Source organism: Tamandua tetradactyla, chromosome 12 (genome assembly GCF_023851605.1).
Source record: "Tamandua tetradactyla isolate mTamTet1 chromosome 12, mTamTet1.pri, whole genome shotgun sequence".
Lineage (NCBI taxonomy): Eukaryota > Metazoa > Chordata > Mammalia > Pilosa > Myrmecophagidae > Tamandua > Tamandua tetradactyla.
Window position 1 is genome coordinate 49,419,562 of NC_135338.1, and position 7,437 is coordinate 49,426,998.

General features: G+C 39.7%; 1 non-coding gene across 1 annotated transcript; it reads right to left on the bottom strand.

Moving 5' to 3' along the window:
- Nucleotides 1–342: 342 nt before the first annotated feature.
- On the bottom strand, nt 343–449 carry LOC143652905 (U6 spliceosomal RNA). Its single transcript, XR_013160951.1, has one exon. It is a non-coding gene; the product is annotated as a U6 spliceosomal RNA (small nuclear RNA).
- Between the last annotated feature and the right edge of the window lie 6,988 nt (nt 450–7,437).

Sequence of the window (7,437 nt, forward strand, 5' to 3'; positions counted from 1 at the left end):
ATGATTCTGAGCATGTGGAAAGCTGGTTCAGCCTCCCAGCTCTCAGGGCTTGGTGCCAACAGAGGTCAATCAGCTGCTTTGCATCTGACCATGGAGATCTCATTCACCCAAATGGAATTGTTCTGTCCTCCTAAGTGATGGCAGTGGCTGGGGGCTCCTTAGGCAGGAGCTGATTAACACAGGGAGGAAGAGTCAGTCCACCTGGGGCCTTTTAGCCACCTGCTGCCACTTCTAGACCTGCCTACCAATTCCTTACCTCCCACAGCCATTTGACTGCCACTGGCTTGGCCTCAGATAAAGGGTCTAATTGAGGCTGTGGAAACCTGGTTGCTTTTTTTTAAAAAAAATATGGAACACTTCACGAATTTGCGTGTCATCCTTGCTCAGGGGCCATGCTAATCTTCTCTGTATCGTTCCAATTTTAGTATATGTGCTGCCGAAGCAAGCACACCTGGTTGCTCTTTCATCTGGGTCTTGTATCAGCACCGAAGAGAACCTGATCCCTCATTTGAAGTTTCTCCCCTTTCTTTTCCTTCCCCATGGCAGTCATATGTAATGGACTCTCTAAACTGGAGGAGGGAAGAATAATCTTTGGAAGCTTGTTTTTGAAGAAAATCAACCCTTACTTGATTGTTGTCTGCTGTGATTCTAAAATAATTTAAAGAGCATTTAGTTTGCAGACATTTAAAGTTTCTTACACACGTTTTACAGAGGTTCTGGTAGAAAGACCATTGGATGTTACCTGGTCCATATCCCCATCTGAGGCTGAATTCCCTGCTACAGGACCAAGAGGTTGTCAAGATCTCAGTTTGAATGCCTCAAGAGATGGGGAACTCACTCTTTCTTTCTTGCTGGCTAATATCATTGCCAGATATCTCCAGTGGTTAGAATGTCCTTTTTCTTAAGAGCAAATCTACTTCTCAGTAGTTTTTCTTCTCTGATCTTAGTTCTGCCATGCAGAATTTGTCTCACCTTCTGTAGCCATTTAAGTATTTGAAGATGACTTTTACGTTCCCTTTCCTTTCTCTCTTAGCTTATATCTCTTGCATACTTACTTTGCCATGTGCTGTATTAACATCTTGACTTGCATATGCTTACTTAATCCTCACAACAATCTGTGATGTAGGTGACGTTGCTATGCCCATTTTGCAAGTGAGGAAACTGAGGCACAGGGAGTCACCCAGGTGACTTGTCAGATTGCTCTAATGCCTACATCTAATGTCCAATGCTCCCAAATTCCTTGGGAATTTAACAGTATAAATTGTGGAAATTCAATGTTTTGGGTAATCTGATACCAATCATCATGACCTTTTAAATTCCAGGAGTGTTCAAGGAAGAGGACAAGTGTTATTTACAAGCAATGGAGAGGAGTGTAGAGAACCACCCCAGAGATGTTAAGGAGGCAAAGGCCAAACTGGAGCCCCTGCTGGGACCTGGGTACCCACCATGAAGGGCAAAGCTGAACTGTCATGGCCCAGAGAGAAGGCACAATAATGCAGTGATCACAGTCGGAGGGTCAGGAGACCTGGATTTTATTCTAGGCCATCCCAAACAATCAGACTATCACACCTTAGTTTCACCTTCTGAGGAGTGGGGATTCCTTTTAGCACCACCCACTTTACAGAAAAATTATAAGAACCTGGTAGCTATTGGAAGAAGGTGGGTTTTGAACTCTAGAGAAAAGAATGATAATAGAAAAATCCAAGTTGACCTTTGGATAACCAGCCCAAATGGGCCAGTTTTTGAGGGCAATAAAGATTTCTAAGATCTGCAAAGAGTCAACCGGAAACCTTCGATGTGAGGGTTATGTTCCAGGATTTAGCCTTCTGTCTTCCTTGAGGCAGTGACGGTGGGAGGCCTGGAAGAAGGGAGCAGTTTGTCTAATACAAAAGACCCTCCTCTGCATATTTGTGTTTCACTGCCATTGTCTTCTTGAGGATGCTGAGTATTGATTCAAGGATGGTTTATTTGTGACTTAAGTCTACATGGCTAGGGCAGTTAATTTCTGTGTTCATTACTATATTTGTTCTCTCTTTTCCCACTGGGCATATTTAGCTTGCCCTAATTGAATCACTCAGTTCCTTATGCCTATAAGGAATCTTTCCCAAGCATTCCTTTCATCCTGGTATATTCGTACCTTTTTAACTGCAGAATAAAGTATAACTTCCTCCACTTCTCAGCCTCTACAATCTGTTCCCATCCTGCCTTTCCCACATTATCTCCCACAGGAACTCTTTGTTCCAGGCAACTTGGCCTTCTGAACTCACTGAATGTTTCACTCACCTCCAAAACCACAAAGCAAACATGATTGAGGGAAAAAGGGAAAAGCTTTGGATACTGGTTCCATCGCCTTCTAGCCTCATTGCGTGAGTGAGGTTTAGGATGTCATTTAGGATTTTCATCTGCTCCATGAAAGAGGAAAACCAATAATAACAGAAACTTAAGGAAGATAGAAGTTTGTTTCTCTTTCATGTAAAAGAAGTCCAGTGGTAAGTAATCCAAGGCTGATAGGGTAAGGCTCCAGGGCATCACCACAGACCCAAGTTCCTAGTTTCCCATTCTTCCTTTCTCAGCAAATGATTTTTGTCCTCAGGTCATTTCACATTCCCAAATATTTTCCAGATATCCAATTATCACATCTGAATTCCAGGCCACTGTAGAAGGAAGCAGGAGAGGAAAAAAGTACATTTCCCCCAACTGAGTCCATTCCCTTTAAGCAATCTTCTGAGTCAACCCACAAAAAACATCTGTTTATGTTTTATTGGTCAGAAGTAGTCACATGGTCACACTTAGCTGGGACATGTAGTCCTTTAGTGGAGAGCATTGCTGCCTTGAATTAAGTTGGTGTTGTGTTAGGGAAGAAGACAATAGGTATTGTGTAGCACCTAGGCATTTCTTTTCTATTTTTAACAGTCTTATTGAAATATAATCCAAATTCACTGTTTAAAGTATAGAATTCACTGTTTAAAGTATAGAATTCAGTGCATCTGTCATCACAATCAATTTTAGAACATTTTCATTATCCTGAAAAGAAACTGCACACCTTCAGTCTCCCCATCCTCTCTGGTTCTAGGCAACTACTCACTATTTTCTACCTCTATAGATTTGCCTATTCTGAACATTTCATATAAATGGAATCATACAATAAGTGATCCTTCGTAACTGGCTTCTTTAACTTAGCACAATGTTTTCAAGGTTTGTCCATATTGTAGTATATATCATTACTTTCTTTCTTTTCCTTTTCCATGGAATTCTATTGCTTATATCTTCATCAGTTGATGGGCATTTTAGTTGTTTCCACTTTTTGGTCATTATGAATAATGGTGCTATTAATATTCATGTAACAATTTTTGCATGAACCTGTGTTTTCAGTTCTTTTTGGTACACATCTAGGAGTGGAATTGTGGGGTCATATGGAAAATTCATATTCAACTTTTTGAGAAACTGCCAGGCTACTTTCTAAAGGGGCTGAATCAATTTATATTCCTACCAGTGGATGAGAGTTTCCATTTTTCCACATGATCACCAACATTTTTTATTATGTCTTTTGATCATAGCCATCTCAGTGTGTGTGAAATGGTATCATTAGTCATTAGGGAAATGTAATTCCAAATCACAATATGATATCCTAAACCTCACTGTAAGTGTCATTAGGGAAATGCAATTCCCTAATTAAATAATATTTATTTAATTAAATTAAATCACTGTAAAATCACAGTGATTTTGAATTACATTTCCCTAATGACTAATGATGTAGAGCATCCAAGCATCTTTTCAGTTGCTTATTGGCCATTTGTATATTTTCTTTGAGGAAATATTTGTTCAGATCCTTAGACCATTTTAAAACTGGATTATTTGTCTTTTTATTATTGAGTTGTGAGAGTACTTTATATATTCAGGATATAAGTCCCTGGGCATATATATAATCTGTAAAAGTTTTCTCCAAATCTGTTGGCTGTCTTTTTACTTTTTTTATGGTATCCTTTGAATTACTGAAGTTTTTACTTTTGATGATGTCCACTTTATCTATTCTTCTTTGGTTGCCTCTGCATTTGATGTCATATCTAAGAAACCATTTCCTAACTCAAGGACTTGAAGATTTTCTCCTATGGTTTCTATTAAGAGTTTTATAGTTTTAGTTCTTACATTTAGGTCTATGATCCATTTTGAGTTAATTTTTTAATATTGTGTGAGGTAGAAGTCCTACTTCATTTTTTTTGCATGTGGCTATCAGTTATTCTAGCACCATTTTTTGAAAAGACTATTCTTCCCCCCATTGAGTGGTCTTGGCATTCTTATTGAAAAATCAATTGACCATGGATGTGAGGGTTAATTTCTAGGCTCTCAATTCTTTTTTAAATCTTTTTTTATTGTATAATATGACATATATACAAAGCAAAGAAAGAAAAAAGCAATATTTTTCAAAGCACTCTTCAACAAGTAGTTACAGGTCAGAGCACAGTTTGTCATTGGCTACCATGTCATCCTCTCATATTTTTCCTTCTAGCTGCTCCAGAGCATTGGAAGCTAGAAGGAATATACATTTTTTTAACATAACTTTTTTCTTTTTTGTGAAAAATAACATATATGCAAAAAAGCAATAAATTTCAGTGCACAGCAAACATTTAGTTAATAGGACAGATTTCAGAATTTGGTACAGGTTACAATTCCACAACTTTATGTGTTCACTTCTAGCCCCTCTAAGACACTGGAGACTAAAAGAAGTATCAATATAATGATTTAGCGTTCATATTCATTTGTTAAATCCCATCTTCTCTGTATAACTCCACCAACACCTTTGATCTTTCTATCCTCTCTTTAGGGGTATTTGGGCTATGGCCATTCTAACTTTTTCACATTGGAAGGGCTGTCAATAATAAGGGTTAAGGAGATGGGACTATCTGATGTCCTGGAAAGGCTGACCCATCTAGGTTTCAAGACTTACCTGGTCCAAGTACCCATCTGGAAGTTGTAGGTTTCAGGAAAGTTACCCTAGTGCGTGGAACCTTCATAGAATCTTATATATTGCTCTAGGTGTTCTTTAGGATTGGCTGGAATGGTTTTGGTTGGGGTTTGGCAAGTTATGATAGGTAGCAATGTCTAACTGAAGTTTGCATAAGAGTGACCTCCAGAGTAGCCTCTTGACTCTATTTGAACTCTCCCAGTCACTGATACTTTATTATCAAGTTCCACTTGTTTTTTCCCTTTCTGTCAGGATGGCATTGTTGATCCCACAGTGCCAGGGCCAGACTCATCCTTGGGAATCAGCTCCCACGTCACCAGGAGGACTTGACCCCGGGATGTCATGTCCCGTTGTGGGGAGGGCAATGATTTCACTTGCAGAGTTGGGCTTAGAAAGAGTGAGGCCACATCTGAGTAACAAAAGAGGTCCTCCAGAGGTGACTCCTAGACACACTTATAGGTAGGCAAAGCTTTTCTGCTACATACATAAGCTTCACAAGAGCAAGCCTAAAGATCAAGGGCTTGGCCTATTGATTTGAGTGTCCCTAATGTTTGACACAGAATCGGGGGTTTCCCCGGTGTAAATATTCTCAATATTCTCAAAATATTGAGAGCTGATATTTTTTCTAGGCTCTCAATTCTATTCTGATATTCTCTGCAAGTCTGTCCTCATGCCAGTACCACACTCTTTTAATAAATGTTCCTTCATAGTAAATCTTGAAATCAGGAGATGTGAGTCCTCCAAATTTTTTCTTCTTTCTCAAGATTGTTTTAGCTATTCTGGGTCCTTTGCATTTCCATATGAATTTTAGAATTAACTTGTCAGTATCTGTTTGTTTTTAAAAAATGCAGCTAAGAGGGGTGGAGCGACAGTGGCTCAGTGGCAGAATGCTCGCCTGCCATGCCGGAGACTCAAGTTCAATTCCCAGTGCCTGCCCATGCAAAAAAAAAAAAATGCTGCTGAGATTTTGATTAGGCTCATGTTGTATCTATCAATCAATTTGCCTAGCAGTGTCATTGCATCAGGCAGGGTTCTACCAGAGAGGGAGAGTGGGGATAGAGAGTTTTCAAGGAATTGGCTTACATGAATGTGGGAGGTGGCAAGTTTGAAATCTGTAGGGCAGGCCAGCAGACTGGAAACTCTGCCAGGAATTAAGCTGCAGTTGACAGGCAAGATTTCTTTCTCAAGGAAACCTCACTTTTACTTTTAAGGTCTTTCAATGATTGGATGAGGCCCACCAGTTTACTGAGGATAATCTCCTTTACTTAAAGTCAATTATTATAAACGTTAAATATATTCACAAAATACCTTTACAGTAATACCTGATTAATGTTTACATGAGTAACTTGGTACTATATCTTAGCCAAGCCTTCTAATCCATGAACATGGGATATGTCTCCATTTATTTAGGCCTTCTTTTATTTCTTTCTACAATATTCTATAGTATTCAGAGTACAAATTTGGTGCTTTCTTTGTTAAATTTTTTCCTAAGTATTTTATTATTTTTAGTGCTATTTTACATGGAATTGCTTTCTTAATTTCATTTTCAGGATTGTCCATTACCAGGTATACAGAAACACGATTGGTTTCTCCATATTGATCTTGTACCCGGTATCTTTGCTAAACTTGTTTTTTCAGTTATAATCATTTTCAGATGAATTTCTGAAGAGTTTTTACAAACAAGATCATGTCATCTGCATCTTTTTGGACTTCACCAATTTTTAGCACTGGGCCCAAGCAAGGAGCGTCTTAGTTCTGACTAATTGCTGATTCAGGGCATCCGAGAGATGATCAACCCTTTTCCATTGTACCTATACCTCAAGTTGACCCTGTATTTGGAGTATAGTAGAACACAGTCCTAGCTCCACCTGCCACCTTTCCCTAGGACCCACAAATATATCCTGTGCTCGGGACCAGGTGATCAGCCTGGCAGGATAAAACGCCATCTCCTAGTAAATAAGGGGTTAGCAAGTATATTCCTTCCCCTATACTCCCGAACATATGCAAATATTCACTGGGTCCAATCTGACCCTAGTGTTCCTGTTTTATGACCTCCAGCTCATGCCCTTGTGATACATCTGTCATGGTCAGCTTCATGAGTCAAATTTGTCCCTGGATGGCAAGGAGCAAGGATCCTCCATTAAAGCACATAAACACAGAAGAGGGTGCTGTGCATTGAATACCTGAGTGTATTGACCAGGGATTGAGACCGCTGGCTAGGGGGGAATCATGCCTATCAGAGAAGCTGACCTCTATCTGAGTAAAACATCTTTCCATCAGAACCTGTGTGAGTCGTACTTTTGCGGGCAACCTGGACACCCGTTTTGGAGCAGATGGACAACTCTTCAGGTATCTCTCCTTCTAACCAACATGGACCTTGTTGAACTGTCTGCTAGTGGCTCAAAAGAGGTGTGAGGGTGACTGTTCCTGGGGAAGATCAGGGCCTGGAAGATCAAGAGTTGGACACGTGACCA